This window comes from Ixodes scapularis, unplaced genomic scaffold (genome assembly GCF_016920785.2).
Source record: "Ixodes scapularis isolate PalLabHiFi unplaced genomic scaffold, ASM1692078v2 PGA_scaffold8__174_contigs__length_109621045, whole genome shotgun sequence".
NCBI lineage: Eukaryota > Metazoa > Arthropoda > Arachnida > Ixodida > Ixodidae > Ixodes > Ixodes scapularis.
In genome coordinates this window covers 17,734,253-17,751,605 of record NW_024609883.1, presented here as the reverse complement: position 1 = coordinate 17,751,605, position 17,353 = coordinate 17,734,253, and the positions used below count along the sequence as shown (strand labels likewise).

At 44.3% G+C, this 17,353-nt stretch overlaps 2 non-coding genes across 2 annotated transcripts; both read left to right on the top strand.

The window, feature by feature from the left end:
- Positions 1–1,510: 1,510 nt before the first annotated feature.
- Positions 1,511–1,583, top strand: Trnat-cgu. The gene has a single exon. It is a non-coding gene; the product is annotated as a tRNA-Thr (tRNA).
- Positions 1,584–4,532: 2,949 nt separating this feature from the next.
- Positions 4,533–4,605, top strand: Trnat-cgu. The gene has a single exon. It is a non-coding gene; the product is annotated as a tRNA-Thr (tRNA).
- The last annotated feature ends 12,748 nt before the right edge of the window (positions 4,606–17,353 follow it).

Below are 17,353 nucleotides of genomic sequence, written 5' to 3'. Positions count from 1 at the left end.
CCTGGTTAGCTCAGTTGGTAGAGCGCTCCACCGGTAATGGAGTGGTCCCGGGCTCGATACCTGGACCAGGTGGATTTTGTCGGTCGCGCACCAGTCACCCACAGTGTTTGGAGATTTGTGTTTGTCATTTGTCCCTCTTTTCCCCTTCTCCGTGAATTATTTTCGTTATTCTTGTGCAGCTCGTTTGAACCTTTTCATTTAATTGCATTATTATTCATAACCTTAAAATTGCAAGCTTCACCCTTGTTGGTGTTAGACTCTTGGCAGCTAATAAAACCCGTTTGATCTATTGATGTCTAACCCCTGATTAGCTCAGTTGGTAGAGCGCTCCATCTGTAATTGAGTGGTCCCGGGCTCGATACCTGGACCAGGTGGATTTTGTCGGTCGCGCACCAGTCACCAACTGTGTTTGGAGATTTGTGTTTGTCGTTTATCCCTCTTTTCCCCTTCTCCGTCGATTATTTTTGTTATTCTTGTGCAGCTCGTTTGAATCTTTTCATTTAATTGCATTATTATTCATAACCTTAAAATTACAAGCTTCACCCTTGTTGGTGTTAGACTCTTGGCAGCTAATAAAACCCGTTTGCTCTTTTGATGTCTAACCCCTGGTTAGCTCAGTTGGTAGAGCGCTCCACCTGTAATGGAGTGGTCCCGGGCTCGATACCTGGACCAGGTGGATTTTGTCGGTCGCGCACCAGTCACCCCCTGTGTTCGGATATTTGTGTTTGTCGTTTGTCCCTCTTTTCCCCTTCTCCGTGGAATATTTTTGTTTTTCTTGTGCAGCTCGTTTGAACCTTTTCATTTAATTGCATTATTATTCATAACCTTAAAATTGTTAGCTTCACCCTTGTTGGTGTTAGACTCTTGGCAGCTAATAAAACCCGTTTGCTCTTTTGATGTCTAACCCCTGGTTAGCTCAGTTGGTAGAGCGCTCCACCTGTAATGGAGTGGTCCCGGGCTTGATACCTGGACCAGGTGGATTTTGTCGGTCGCGCACCAGTCAGCCACAGTGTTTGGAGATTGGTGTTTGTCATTTGTCCCTCTTTTCCCCTTCTCCGTGAATTATTTTCGTTGTTCTTGTGCAGCTCTTTTGAACCTTTTCATTTAATTGCATTATTATTCATAACCTTAAAATTACAAGCTTCACCCTAGTTGGTGTTAGACTCTTGGCAGCTAAAAAAACCCGTTTGCTCTATTGATGTCTAACCCCTGGGTAGCTCAGTTGGCAGAGCGCTCCACCTGTAATGGAGTGGTCCCGGGCTCGATACCTGGACCAGGTGGATTTTGTCGGTCGCGCACCAGTCACCCACTGTGTTTGGATATTTGTGTTTGTCATTTGTCCCTCTTTTCCCCTTCTCCGTGGATTATTTTCGTTATTCTTGTGCAGCTCGGTTGAACCTTTTCATTTAATTGCATTATTTTTCATAACCTTAAAAATTCCAAGCTTCACCCTTGTTGGTGTTAGACTCTTGGTAGCTAATAAACCCCGTTTGCTCTTTTGATGTCTAACCCCTGGTTAGCTCAGTTGGTAGAGCGCTCCACCCGTAATGGAGTGGTCCCGGGCTCGATACCTGGACCAGGTGCATTTTGTCGGTCGCGCACCAGTCACCCACAGTGTTTGGAGATTTGTGTTTGTCTTTTCTCCCTCTTTTCCCCTTCTCCGTGAATTATTTTCGTTATTCTTGTGCAGCTCTTTTGAATCTTTTCATTTAATTACATTATTATTCATAACCTTAAAATTACAAGCTTCACTCTTGTTGGTGTTAGACTCTCGGCAGCTAATAAAACCCGTTTGCTCTATTGATGTCTAACCCCTGTTTAGCTCAGTTGGTAAAGCTCTCCACCTGTAATGGAGTGGTCCCGGGCAGGATACATGGACCAGGTGGATTTTGTAGGTCGCGCACCAGGCACCCACTGTGTTTGGATATTTGTGTTTGTCATTTGTCCCTCTTTTCCCCTTCTCCGTGGATTATTTTCGTTATTCTTGTGCAGCTCGTTTGAACCTTTTCATTTAATTGCATTATTATTCATAAACTTAAAATTGTTAGCTTCACCCTTGTAGGTGTTAGACTCTTGGCAGCTAATAAATCCCGTTTGCTCTTTTGATGTCTAACCCCTGGTTAGCTCAGTTGGTAGAGCGCTCCACCTGTAATGGAGTGGTCCCGGGCTCGATACCTGGACCAGGTGGATTTTGTCGGTCGCACACCAGTCACCCACAGTGTTTGGAGATTGGTGTTTGTCATTTGTCCCTCTTTTCCCCTTCTCCGTGAATTATTTACGTTGTTCTTGTGCAGCTCTTTTGAACCTTTTCATTTAATTGCATTATTATTCATAACCTTAAAATTACAAGCTTCACCCTTGTTGGTGTTAGACTCTTGGCAGCTAATAAAACCCGTTTGCTCTATTGATGTCTAACCCCTGGTTAGCTCAGTTGGCAGAGCGCTCCACCTGTAATGGAGTGGTCCCGGGCTCGATACCTGGACCAGGTGGATTTTGTCGGTCGCGCACCAGTCACCCACTGTGTTTGGATATTTGTGTTTTCATTTGTCCCTCTTTTCCCCTTCTCCGTGGATTATTTTCGTTATTCTTGTGCAGCTCGTTTGAACCTTTTCATTTAATTGCATTATTTTTTATAACCTTAAAAATTTCAAGCTTCACCCTTGTTGGTGTTAGACTCTTGGCAGCTAATAAACCCCTTTTGCTCTTTTGATGCCTAACCCCTGGTTAGCTCAGTTGGTAGAGCGCTCCACCTGTAATGGAGTGGTCCCGGGCTCGATACCTGGACCAGGTGGATTTTGTCGGTCGCGCACCAGTCACCCACAGTGTTTGGAGATTGGTGTTTGTCATTTGTCCCTCTTTTCCCCTTCTCCGTGAATTATTTTCGTTATTCTTGTGCAGCTCTTTTGAATCTTTTCATTTAATTGCATTATTATTCATAACCTTAAAATTACAAGCTTCACCCTTGTTGGTGTTAGACTCTTGGCAGCTAATAAAACCCGTTTGCTCTATTGATTTCTAACCCCTGGTTAGCTCAGTTGGCAGAGCGCTCCACCTGTAATGAAGTGGTCCCGGGCTCGATAGCTGGACCAGGTGGATTTTGTCGGTCGCGCACCAGTCACCCACTGGGTTTGGATATTTGTGTTTGTCATTTGTCCCTCTTTTCCCCTTCTCCGTGGATTATTTTCGTTATTCTTGTGCAGCTCGTTTGAACCTTTTCATTTAATTGCATTATTTTTCATAACCTTAAAAATTGCAAGCTTCATCCTTGTTGGTGTTAGACTCTTGGCAGCTAATAGAACCCGTTTTCTCTATTGATGTCTAACCCCTGGTTAGCTCAGTTGGTAGAGTGCTCCACCGGTACTGGAGTGGTCCCGGGCTTGATACCTGGACCAGGTGGATTTTGTAGGTCGCGCACCAGTCACCCACAGTGTTTGGAGATTTGTGTTTGTCATTTGTCCCTCTTTTCCCCTTCTCCGTGAATTATTTTCGTTATTCTTGTGCAGCTCGTTTGAACCTTTTCATTTAATTGCATTATTATTCATAACCTTAAAATTACAAGCTTCACCCTTGTTGGTGTTAGACTCTTGGCAGCTAATAAAACCCGCTTGCTCTTTTGATGTCTAACCCCTGGCTAGCTCAGTTGGTAGAGCGCTCCACCTGTAATGGAGTGGTCCCGGGCTCGATACCTGGACCAGGTCGATTTCGTCGGTCGCGCACCAGTCACCCACAGTGTTTGGAGATTTGTGTTTGTCATTTGTCCCTCTTTTCCCCTTCTCCGTGAATTATTTTCGTTATTCTTGTGCAGCTCGTTTGAACCTTTTCATTTAATTGCATTATTATTCATAACCTTAAAATTGCAAGCTTCACCCTTGTTGGTGTTAGACTCTTGGCAGCTAATAAAACCCGTTTGCTCTATTGATGTCTAACCCCTGCTTAGCTCAGTTGGTAGAGCGCTCCATCTGTAATTGAGTGGTCCCGGGCTCGATACCTGGACCAGGTGGATTTTGTCGGTCGCGCACCAGTCACCCACTGTGTTTGGAGATTTGTGTTTGTCGTTTATCCCTCTTTTCCCCTTCTCCGTCGATTATTTTTGTTATTCTTGTGCAGCTCGTTTGAATCTTTTCATTTAATTGCATTATTATTCATAACCTTAAAATTACAAGCTTCACCCTTGTTGGTGTTAGACTCTTGGCAGCTAATAAAACCCGTTCGCTCTTTTGATGTCTAACCCCTGGTTAGCTCAGTTGGTAGAGCGCTCCACCTGTAATGGAGTGCTCCCGGGCTCGATACCTGGACCAGGAGGATTTTGTCGGTCGCGCACCAGTCACCCACTGTGTTTGGATATTTGTGTTTGTCATTTGTCCCTCTTTTCCCCTTCTCCGTGGATTATTTTCGTTATTCTTGTGCAGCTCGGTTGAACCTTTTCATTTAATTGCATTATTTTTCATAACCTTAAAAATTCCAAGCTTCACCCTTGTTGGTGTTAGACTCTTGGTAGCTAATAAACCCCGTTTGCTCTTTTGATGTCTAACCCCTGGTTAGCTCAGTTGGTAGAGCGCTCCACCCGTAATGGAGTGGTCCCGGGCTCGATACCTGGACCAGGTGCATTTTGTCGGTCGCGCACCAGTCACCCACAGTGTTTGGAGATTTGTGTTTGTCTTTTCTCCCTCTTTTCCCCTTCTCCGTGAATTATTTTCGTTATTCTTGTGCAGCTCTTTTGAATCTTTTCATTTAATTACATTATTATTCATAACCTTAAAATTACAAGCTTCACTCTTGTTGGTGTTAGACTCTCGGCAGCTAATAAAACCCGTTTGCTCTATTGATGTCTAACCCCTGTTTAGCTCAGTTGGTAAAGCTCTCCACCTGTAATGGAGTGGTCCCGGGCAGGATACATGGACCAGGTGGATTTTGTAGGTCGCGCACCAGGCACCCACTGTGTTTGGATATTTGTGTTTGTCATTTGTCCCTCTTTTCCCCTTCTCCGTGGATTATTTTCGTTATTCTTGTGCAGCTCGTTTGAACCTTTTCATTTAATTGCATTATTATTCATAAACTTAAAATTGTTAGCTTCACCCTTGTAGGTGTTAGACTCTTGGCAGCTAATAAATCCCGTTTGCTCTTTTGATGTCTAACCCCTGGTTAGCTCAGTTGGTAGAGCGCTCCACCTGTAATGGAGTGGTCCCGGGCTCGATACCTGGACCAGGTGGATTTTGTCGGTCGCACACCAGTCACCCACAGTGTTTGGAGATTGGTGTTTGTCATTTGTCCCTCTTTTCCCCTTCTCCGTGAATTATTTACGTTGTTCTTGTGCAGCTCTTTTGAACCTTTTCATTTAATTGCATTATTATTCATAACCTTAAAATTACAAGCTTCACCCTTGTTGGTGTTAGACTCTTGGCAGCTAATAAAACCCGTTTGCTCTATTGATGTCTAACCCCTGGTTAGCTCAGTTGGCAGAGCGCTCCACCTGTAATGGAGTGGTCCCGGGCTCGATACCTGGACCAGGTGGATTTTGTCGGTCGCGCACCAGTCACCCACTGTGTTTGGATATTTGTGTTTTCATTTGTCCCTCTTTTCCCCTTCTCCGTGGATTATTTTCGTTATTCTTGTGCAGCTCGTTTGAACCTTTTCATTTAATTGCATTATTTTTTATAACCTTAAAAATTTCAAGCTTCACCCTTGTTGGTGTTAGACTCTTGGCAGCTAATAAACCCCTTTTGCTCTTTTGATGCCTAACCCCTGGTTAGCTCAGTTGGTAGAGCGCTCCACCTGTAATGGAGTGGTCCCGGGCTCGATACCTGGACCAGGTGGATTTTGTCGGTCGCGCACCAGTCACCCACAGTGTTTGGAGATTGGTGTTTGTCATTTGTCCCTCTTTTCCCCTTCTCCGTGAATTATTTTCGTTATTCTTGTGCAGCTCTTTTGAATCTTTTCATTTAATTGCATTATTATTCATAACCTTAAAATTACAAGCTTCACCCTTGTTGGTGTTAGACTCTTGGCAGCTAATAAAACCCGTTTGCTCTATTGATTTCTAACCCCTGGTTAGCTCAGTTGGCAGAGCGCTCCACCTGTAATGAAGTGGTCCCGGGCTCGATACCTGGACCAGGTGGATTTTGTCGGTCGCGCACCAGTCACCCACTGGGTTTGGATATTTGTGTTTGTCATTTGTCCCTCTTTTCCCCTTCTCCGTGGATTATTTTCGTTATTCTTGTGCAGCTCGTTTGAACCTTTTCATTTAATTGCATTATTTTTCATAACCTTAAAAATTGCAAGCTTCATCCTTGTTGGTGTTAGACTCTTGGCAGCTAATAGAACCCGTTTTCTCTATTGATGTCTAACCCCTGGTTAGCTCAGTTGGTAGAGTGCTCCACCTGTACTGGAGTGGTCCCGGGCTTGATACCTGGACCAGGTGGATTTTGTAGGTCGCGCACCAGTCACCCACAGTGTTTGGAGATTTGTGTTTGTCATTTGTCCCTCTTTTCCCCTTCTCCGTGAATTATTTTCGTTATTCTTGTGCAGCTCGTTTGAACCTTTTCATTTAATTGCATTATTATTCATAACCTTAAAATTACAAGCTTCACCCTTGTTGGTGTTAGACTCTTGGCAGCTAATAAAACCCGCTTGCTCTTTTGATGTCTAACCCCTGGCTAGCTCAGTTGGTAGAGCGCTCCACCTGTAATGGAGTGGTCCCGGGCTCGATACCTGGACCAGGTCGATTTCGTCGGTCGCGCACCAGTCACCCACAGTGTTTGGAGATTTGTGTTTGTCATTTGTCCCTCTTTTCCCCTTCTCCGTGAATTATTTTCGTTATTCTTGTGCAGCTCGTTTGAACCTTTTCATTTAATTGCATTATTATTCATAACCTTAAAATTGCAAGCTTCACCCTTGTTGGTGTTAGACTCTTGGCAGCTAATAAAACCCGTTTGCTCTATTGATGTCTAACCCCTGCTTAGCTCAGTTGGTAGAGCGCTCCATCTGTAATTGAGTGGTCCCGGGCTCGATACCTGGACCAGGTGGATTTTGTCGGTCGCGCACCAGTCACCCACTGTGTTTGGAGATTTGTGTTTGTCGTTTATCCCTCTTTTCCCCTTCTCCGTCGATTATTTTTGTTATTCTTGTGCAGCTCGTTTGAATCTTTTCATTTAATTGCATTATTATTCATAACCTTAAAATTACAAGCTTCACCCTTGTTGGTGTTAGACTCTTGGCAGCTAATAAAACCCGTTCGCTCTTTTGATGTCTAACCCCTGGTTAGCTCAGTTGGTAGAGCGCTCCACCTGTAATGGAGTGCTCCCGGGCTCGATACCTGGACCAGGAGGATTTTGTCGGTCGCGCACCAGTCACCCACTGTGTTTGGATATTTGTGTTTGTCATTTGTCCCTCTTTTCCCCTTCTCCGTGGATTATTTTCGTTATTCTTGTGCAGCTCGTTTGAACCTTTTCATTTAATTGCATTATTTTTCATAACCTTAAAAATTGCAAGCTTCACCCTTGTTGGTGTTAGACTCTTGGCAGCTAATAAAACCGGTTTGCTCTATTGATGTCTAACCCCTGGTTATCTCAGTTGGTAGAGTGCTCCACCTGTACTGGAGTGGTCCCGGGCTCGATACCTGGACCAGGTGGATTTTGTCGGTCGCGCACCAGTCACCCACAGTGTTTGGAGATTTGTGTTTGTCATTTGTCCCTCTTTTCCCCTTCTCCGTGAATTATTTTCGTTATTCTTCTGCAGCTCGTTTGAACTTTTTCATTTAATTGCATTATTATTCATAACCTTAAAACTACAAGCTTCCCCCTTGTTGGTGTTAGACTCTTGGCAGCTAATAAAACCCGTTTGCTCTTTTGATGTCTAACCCCTGGTTAGCTCAGTTGGTAGAGCGCTCCACCTGTAATGGAGTGGTCCCGGGCTCGTTACCTGGACCAGGTGGATTTTGTCGGTCGCGCACCAGTCACTCGCAGTGTTTGGAGATTTGTGTTTGTCATTTGTCCCTCCTTTCCCCTTCTCCGTGAATTATTTTCGTTATTCTTGTGCAGCTCGTTTGAACCCTTTCATTTAATTGCATTATTATTCATAACCTTAAAACTACAAGCTTCACCCTTGTTGGTGTTAGACTCTTGGCAGCTAATAAAACCCGTTTGCTCTATTGATGTCTAACCCCTGGTTAGCTCAGTTGGTAGAGCGCTCCACCTGTAATGGAGTGGTCCCGGGCTCGATACCTGGACCAGGTGGATTTTGTCGGTCGCGCACCAGTCACCCACTGAGTTTGGATATTTGTGTTTGTCATTTTTCCCTCTTTTCCCCTTCTCCGTGGATTATTTTCGTTTTTCTTGTGCAGCTCGTTTGAACCTTTTCATTTAATTGCATTATTATTCATAACCTTAAAATTGCAAGCTTCACCCTTGTTGGTGTTAGACTCTTGGCAGCTAATAAAACCCGTTTGCTCTTTTGATGTCTAACCCCTGGTTAGCTCAGTTGGTAGAGCGCTCCACCTGTAATGGAGTGGTCCCGGGCTCGATACCTGGACCAGGTGGATTTTGTCGGTCGCGCACCAGTCACTCGCAGTGTTTGGAGATTTGTGTTTGTCATTTGTCCCTCCTTTCCCCTTCTCCGTGAATTATTTTCGTTATTCTTGTGCAGCTCGTTTGAACCCTTTCATTTAATTGCATTATTATTCATAACCTTAAAATTACAAGCTTCACCCTTGTTGGTGTTAGACTCTTGGCAGCTAATAAAAGCCGTTTGCTCTATTGATGTCTAACCCCTGGTTAGCTCAGTTGGTAGAGCGCTCCACCTGTAATGGAGTGGTCCCGGGCTCGATACCTGGACCAGGTGGATTTTGTCGGTCGCGCACCAGTCACCAACTGTGTTTGAATATTTGTGTTTGTCATTTGTCCCTCTTTTCCCCTTCTCCGTGGATTATTTTCGTTATTCTTGTGCAGCTCGTTTGAACCATTTCATTTAAGTGCATTATTTTTCATAACCTTAAAAATTGCAAGCTTCACCATTGTTGGTGTTAGACTCTTGGCAGCTAATAAAACCCGTTTGATCTATTGATGTCTAACCCCTGGTTAGCTCGTTTTGTAGAGTGCTCCACCTGTACTGGAGTGGTCCCGGGCTCGATGCCTGGACCAGGTGGATTTTGTCGGTCGCGCACCAGTCACCCACAGTGTTTGGAGATTTGTGTTTGTCATTTGTCCTTCTTTTCCCCTTCTCCGTGAATTATTTTCGTTATTCTTGTGCAGCTCGTTTGAACCTTTTCATTTAATTGCATTATTATTCATAACCTTAAAATTACAAGCTTCACCCTTGTTGGTGTTAGACCCTTGGCAGCTAATAAAACCCGTTTGCTCTTTTGATGTCTAACCCCTGGTTAGCTCAGTTGGTAGAGCGCTCGACCTGTAATGGAGTGGTCCCGGGCTCGATACCTAAACCAGGTCGATTTCGTCGGTCGCGCAACAGTCACCCACAGTGTTTGGAGATTTGTGTTTGTCATTTGTCCCTCTTTTCCCCTTCTCCGTGAATTATTTTCGTTATTCTTGTGCAGCTCGTTTGAACCTTTTCATTTAATTGCATTATTATTCATAACCTTAAAATTACAAGCTTCCCCCTTGTTGGTGTTAGACTCTTGGCAGCTAATAAAACCCGTTTGCTCTTTTGATGTCTAAACCCTGGTTAGCTCAGTTGGTAGAGCACTCCACCTGTAATGGAGTGGTCCCGGGCTCGATACCTGGACCAGGTGGATTTTGTCGGTCGCGCACCAGTCACCCGCAGTGTTTGGAGATTTGTGTTTGTCATTTGTCCCTCTTTTCCCCTTCTCCGTGAATTATTTTCGTTATTCTTGTGCAGCTCGTTTGAACCTTTTCATTTAATTGCATTATTATTCATAACCTTAAAATTACAAGCTTCCCCCTTGTTGGTGTTAGACTCTTGGCAGCTAATAAAACCCGTTTGCTCTTTTGATGTCTAACCCCTGGTTAGCTCATTTGGTTGAGCGCTCCACCTGTAATGGAGTGGTCCCGGGCTCGATACCTGGACCAGGTCGATTTCGTCGGTCGCGCACCAGTCACCCACAGTGTTTGGAGATTTGTGTTTGTCATTTGTCCCTCTTTTCCCCTTCTCCGTGAATTATTTTCGTTATTCTTGTGCAGCTCGTTTGAACCTTTTCATTTAATTGCATTATTATTCATAACCTTAAAATTACAAGCTTCCCCCTTGTTGGTGTTAGACTCTTGGCAGCTAATAAAACCCGTTTGTTCTATTGATATCTAACCCCTGGTTAGCTCAGTTGGTAGAGCGCTCCACCTGTAATGGAGTGGTCCCGGGCTCGATACCTGGACCAGGTGGATTTTGTCGGTCGCGCACCAGTCACCCGCAGTGTTTGGAGATTTGTGTTTGTCATTTGTCCCTCTTTTCCCCTTCTCCGTGAATTATTTTCGTTATTCTTGTGCAGCTCGTTTGAACCTTTTCATTTAATTGCATTATTATTCATAACCTTAAAATTACAAGCTTCACCCTTGTTGGTGTTAGACTCTTGGCAGCTAATAAAACCCGTTTGCTCTATTGATGTCTAACCCCTGGTTAGCTCGGTTTGTAGAGTGCTCCACCTGTACTGGAGTGGTCCAGGGCTCGATGCCTGGACCAGGTGGATTTTGTCGGTCGCGCACCAGTCACCCACAGTGTTTGGAGATTTGTGTTTGTCGTTTTTCCTTCTTTTCCCCTTCTCCGTGAATTATTTTCGTTATTCTTGTGCAGCTCGTTTGAACCTTTTCATTTAATTGCATTATTATTCATAACCTTAAAATTACAAGCTTCACCCTTGTTGGTGTTAGACCCTTGGCAGCTAATAAAACCCGTTTGCTCTTTTGATGTCTAACCCGTGGTTAGCTCAGTTGGTAGAGCGCTCCACCTGTAATGGAGTGGTCCCGGGCTCGATACCTGGACCAGGTGGATTTTGTCGGTCGCGCACCAGTCACCCACAGTGTTTGGAGATTTGTGTTTGTCATTTGTCTCTCTTTTCCCCTTCTCCGTGATTTATTTTCGTTATTCTTGTGCAGCTCGTTTGAACCTTTTCATTTAATTGCATTATTATTCATAACTTTAAAATTGCAAGCTTCACCCTTGTTGGTGTTAGACTCTTGGCAGCTAATAAAATCCGTTTGCTCTATTGATGTCTAACCCCTGGTTAGCTCAGTTGGTAGAGTGCTCCACCTGTACTGGAGTGGTCCCGGGCTCGATATCTGGACCAGGTGGATTTTGTCGGTCGCGCACCAGTCACCCACAGTGTTTGGAGATTTGTGTTTGTCATTTGTCCCTCTTTTCCCCTTCTCCGTGAATTATTTTCGTTATTCTTGTGCAGCTCGTTTGAACGTTTTCATTTAATTGCATTATTATTCATAACCTTAAAATTACAAGCTTCACCCTTGTTGGTGTTTGACTCTTGGCAGCTAATAAAACCCGTTTGCTCTTTTGATGTCTAACCCCTGGTTAGCTCAGTTGGTAGAGCGCTCCACCTGTAATGGAGTGGTCCCGGGCTTGATACCTGGACCAGGTGGATTTTGTCGGTCGCGCACCAGTCAGCCACAGTGTTTGGAGATTGGTGTTTGTCATTTGTCCCTTTTTTCCCTTCTCCGTGAATTATTTTCGTTGTTCTTGTGCAGCTCTTTTGAACCTTTTCATTTAATTGCATTATTATTCATAACCTTAAAATTACAAGCTTCACCCTAGTTGGTGTTAGACTCTTGGCAGCTAATAAAACCCGTTTGCTCTATTGATGTCTAACCCCTGGGTAGCTCAGTTGGCAGAGCGCTCCACCTGTAATGGAGTGGTCCCGGGCTCGATACCTGGACCAGGTGGATTTTGTCGGTCGCGCACCAGTCACCCACTGTGTTTGGATATTTGTGTTTGTCATTTGTCCCTCTTTTCCCCTTCTCCGTGGATTATTTTCGTTATTCTTGTGCAGCTCGGTTGAACCTTTTCATTTAATTGCATTATTTTTCATAACCTTAAAAATTCCAAGCTTCACCCTTGTTGGTGTTAGACTCTTGGTAGCTAATAAACCCCGTTTGCTCTTTTGATGTCTAACCCCTGGTTAGCTCAGTTGGTAGAGCGCTCCACCAGTAATGGAGTGGTCCCGTGCTCGATACCTGGACCAGGTGCATTTTGTCGGTCGCGCACCAGTCACCCACTGTGTTTGGATATTTGTGTTTTCATTTGTCCCTCTTTTCCCCTTCTCCGTGGATTATTTTCGTTATTCTTGTGCAGCTCGTTTGAAATTTTTCATTTAATTGCATTATTTTTCATAACCTTAAAAATTTCAAGCTTCACCCTTGTTGGTGTTAGACTCTTGGCAGCTAATAAACCCCTTTTGCTCTATTGATTTCTAACCCCTGGTTAGCTCAGTTGGCAGAGCGCTCCACCTGTAATGAAGTGGTCCCGGGCTCGATACCTGGACCAGGTGGATTTTGTAGGTCGCGCACCAGTCACCCACAGTGTTTGGAGATTTGTGTTTGTCATTTGTCCCTCTTTTCCCCTTCTCCGTGAATTATTTTCGTTATTCTTGTGCAGCTCGTTTGAACCTTTTCATTTAATTGCATTATTATTCATAACCTTAAAATTACAAGCTTCACCCTTGTTGGTGTTAGACTCTTGGCAGCTAATAAAACCCGCTTGCTCTTTTGATGTCTAACCCCTGGCTAGCTCAGTTGGTAGAGTGCTCCACCTGTACTGGAGTGGTCCCGGGCTTGATACCTGGACCAGGTGGATTTTGTAGGTCGCGCACCAGTCACCCACAGTGTTTGGAGATTTGTGTTTGTCATTTGTCCCTCTTTTCCCCTTCTCCGTGAATTATTTTCGTTATTCTTGTGCAGCTCGTTTGAACCTTTTCATTTAATTGCATTATTATTCATAACCTTAAAATTACAAGCTTCACCCTTGTTGGTGTTAGACTCTTGGCAGCTAATAAAACCCGCTTGCTCTTTTGATGTCTAACCCCTGGCTAGCTCAGTTGGTAGAGCGCTCCACCTGTAATGGAGTGGTCCCGGGCTCGATACCTGGACCAGGTCGATTTCGTCGGTCGCGCACCAGTCACCCACAGTGTTTGGAGATTTGTGTTTGTCATTTGTCCCTCTTTTCCCCTTCTCCGTGAATTATTTTCGTTATTCTTGTGCAGCTCGTTTAAACCTTTTCATTTAATTGCATTATTATTCATAACCTTAAAATTGCAAGCTTCACCCTTGTTGGTGTTAGACTCTTGGCAGCTAATAAAACCCGTTTGCTCTATTGATGTCTAACCCCTGCTTAGCTCAGTTGGTAGAGCGCTCCATCTGTAATGGAGTGCTCCCGGGCTCGATACCTGGACCAGGTGGATTTTGTCGGTCGCGCACCAGTCACCCACTGTGTTTGGAGATTTGTGTTTGTCGTTTATCCCTCTTTTCCCCTTCTCCGTCGATTATTTTTGTTATTCTTGTGCAGCTCGTTTGAATCTTTTCATTTAATTGCATTATTATTCATAACCTTAAAATTACAAGCTTCACCCTTGTTGGTGTTAGACTCTTGGCAGCTAATAAAACCCGTTTGCTCTATTGATGTCTAACCCCAGCTTAGCTCAGTTGGTAGAGCGCTCCATCTGTAGTGGAGTGGTCCCGGGCTAGATACCTGGACCAGGTGGATTTTGTCGGTCGCGCACCAGTCACCCACTGTGTTTGGAGATTTGTGTTTGTCGTTTATCCCTCTTTTCCCCTTCTCCGTCGATTATTTTTGTTATTCTTGTGCAGCTCGTTTGAATCTTTTCATTTAATTGCATTATTATTCATAACCTTAAAATTACAAGCTTCAACCTTGTTGGTGTTAGACTCTTGGCAGCTAATAAAACCCGTTTGCTCTTTTGATGTCTAACCCCTGGTTAGCTCAGTTGGTAGAGCGCTCCACCTGTAATGGAGTGCTCCCGGGCTCGATACCTGGACCAGGAGGATTTTGTCGGTCGCGCACCAGTCACCCACTGTGTTTGGATATTTGTGTTTGTCATTTGTCCCTCTTTTCCCCTTCTCCGTGGATTATTTTCGTTATTCTTGTGCAGCTCGTTTGAACCTTTTCATTTAATTGCATTATTTTTCATAACCTTAAAAATTGCAAGCTTCACCCTTGTTGGTGTTAGACTCTTGGCAGCTAATAAAACCGGTTTGCTCTATTGATGTCTAACCCCTGGTTATCTCAGTTGGTAGAGTGCTCCACCTGTACTGGAGTGGTCCCGGGCTCGATACCTGGACCAGGTGGATTTTGTCGGTCGCGCACCAGTCACCCACAGTGTTTGGAGATTTGTGTTTGTCATTTGTCCCTCTTTTCCCCTTCTCCGTGAATTATTTTCGTTATTCTTCTGCAGCTCGTTTGAACTTTTTCATTTAATTGCATTATTATTCATAACCTTAAAACTACAAGCTTCCCCCTTGTTGGTGTTAGACTCTTGGCAGCTAATAAAACCCGTTTGCTCTTTTGATGTCTAACCCCTGGTTAGCTCAGTTGGTAGAGCGCTCCACCTGTAATGGAGTGGTCCCGGGCTCGATACCTGGACCAGGTGGATTTTGTCGGTCGCGCACCAGTCACCCACTGAGTTTGGATATTTGTGTTTGTCATTTTTCCCTCTTTTCCCCTTCTCCGTGGATTATTTTCGTTTTTCTTGTGCAGCTCGTTTGAACCTTTTCATTTAATTGCATTATTATTCATAACCTTAAAATTACAAGCTTCACCCTTGTTGGTGTTAGACTCTTGGCAGCTAATAAAACCCGCTTGCTCTTTTGATGTCTAACCCCTGGCTAGCTCAGTTGGTAGAGCGCTCCACCTGTAATGGAGTGGTCCCGGGCTCGATACCTGGACCAGGTCGATTTCGTCGGTCGCGCACCAGTCACCCACAGTGTTTGGAGATTTGTGTTTGTCATTTGTCCCTCTTTTCCCCTTCTCCGTGAATTATTTTCGTTATTCTTGTGCAGCTCGTTTGAACCTTTTCATTTAATTGCATTATTATTCATAACCTTAAAATTGCAAGCTTCACCCTTGTTGGTGTTAGACTCTTGGCAGCTAATAAAACCCGTTTGCTCTATTGATGTCTAACCCCTGCTTAGCTCAGTTGGTAGAGCGCTCCATCTGTAATGGAGTGCTCCCGGGCTCGATACCTGGACCAGGTGGATTTTGTCGGTCGCGCACCAGTCACCCACTGTGTTTGGAGATTTGTGTTTGTCGTTTATCCCTCTTTTCCCCTTCTCCGTCGATTATTTTTGTTATTCTTGTGCAGCTCGTTTGAATCTTTTCATTTAATTGCATTATTATTCATAACCTTAAAATTACAAGCTTCACCCTTGTTGGTGTTAGACTCTTGGCAGCTAATAAAACCCGTTTGCTCTATTGATGTCTAACCCCTGCTTAGCTCAGTTGGTAGAGCGCTCCATCTGTAATGGAGTGCTCCCGGGCTCGATACCTGGACCAGGTGGATTTTGTCGGTCGCGCACCAGTCACCCACTGTGTTTGGAGATTTGTGTTTGTCGTTTATCCCTCTTTTCCCCTTCTCCGTCGATTATTTTTGTTATTCTTGTGCAGCTCGTTTGAATCTTTTCATTTAATTGCATTATTATTCATAACCTTAAAATTGCAAGCTTCACCCTTGTTGGTGTTAGACTCTTGGCAGCTAATAAAACCCGTTTGCTCTATTGATGTCTAACCCCTGCTTAGCTCAGTTGGTAGAGCGCTCCATCTGTAATGGAGTGCTCCCGGGCTCGATACCTGGACCAGGTGGATTTTGTCGGTCGCGCACCAGTCACCCACAGTGTTTGGAGATTTGTGTTTGTCATTTGTCCCTCTTTTCCCCTTCTCCGTGAATTATTTTCGTTATTCTTGTGCAGCTCGTTTGAACCTTTTCATTTAATTGCATTATTATTCATAACCTTAAAATTACAAGCTTCACCCTTGTTGGTGTTAGACTCTTGGCAGCTAATAAAACCCGTTTGCTCTATTGATGTCTAACCCCTGCTTAGCTCAGTTGGTAGAGCGCTCCATCTGTAATGGAGTGCTCCCGGGCTCGATACCTGGACCAGGTGGATTTTGTCGGTCGCGCACCAGTCACCCACTGTGTTTGGAGATTTGTGTTTGTCATTTGTCCCTCTTTTCCCCTTCTCCGTGAATTATTTTCGTTATTCTTGTGCAGCTCGTTTGAACCTTTTCATTTAATTGCATTATTATTCATAACCTTAAAATTACAAGCTTCACCCTTGTTGGTGTTAGACTCTTGGCAGCTAATAAAACCCGTTTGCTCTATTGATGTCTAACCCCTGCTTAGCTCAGTTGGTAGAGCGCTCCATCTGTAATGGAGTGCTCCCGGGCTCGATACCTGGACCAGGTGGATTTTGTCGGTCGCGCACCAGTCACCCACTGTGTTTGGAGATTTGTGTTTGTCGTTTATCCCTCTTTTCCCCTTCTCCGTCGATTATTTTTGTTATTCTTGTGCAGCTCGTTTGAATCTTTTCATTTAATTGCATTATTATTCATAACCTTAAAATTGCAAGCTTCACCCTTGTTGGTGTTAGACTCTTGGCAGCTAATAAAACCCGTTTGCTCTATTGATGTCTAACCCCTGCTTAGCTCAGTTGGTAGAGCGCTCCATCTGTAATGGAGTGCTCCCGGGCTCGATACCTGGACCAGGTGGATTTTGTCGGTCGCGCACCAGTCACCCACTGTGTTTGGAGATTTGTGTTTGTCGTTTATCCCTCTTTTCCCCTTCTCCGTCGATTATTTTTGTTATTCTTGTGCAGCTCGTTTGAATCTTTTCATTTAATTGCATTATTATTCATAACCTTAAAATTACAAGCTTCACCCTTGTTGGTGTTAGACTCTTGGCAGCTAATAAAACCCGTTTGCTCTATTGATGTCTAACCCCTGCTTAGCTCAGTTGGTAGAGCGCTCCATCTGTAGTGGAGTGGTCCCGGGCTCGATACCTGGACCAGGTGGATTTTGTCGGTCGCGCACCAGTCACCCACTGTGTTTGGAGATTTGTGTTTGTCGTTTATCCCTCTTTTCCCCTTCTCCGTCGATTATTTTTGTTATTCTTGTGCAGCTCGTTTGAATCTTTTCATTTAATTGCATTATTATTCATAACCTTAAAATTACAAGCTTCACCCTTGTTGGTGTTAGACTCTTGGCAGCTAATAAAACCCGTTTGCTCTTTTGATGTCTAACCCCTGGTTAGCTCAGTTGGTAGAGCGCTCCACCTGTAATGGAGTGCTCCCGGGCTCGATACCTGGACCAGGAGGATTTTGTCGGTCGCGCACCAGTCACCCACTGTGTTTGGATATTTGTGTTTGTCATTTGT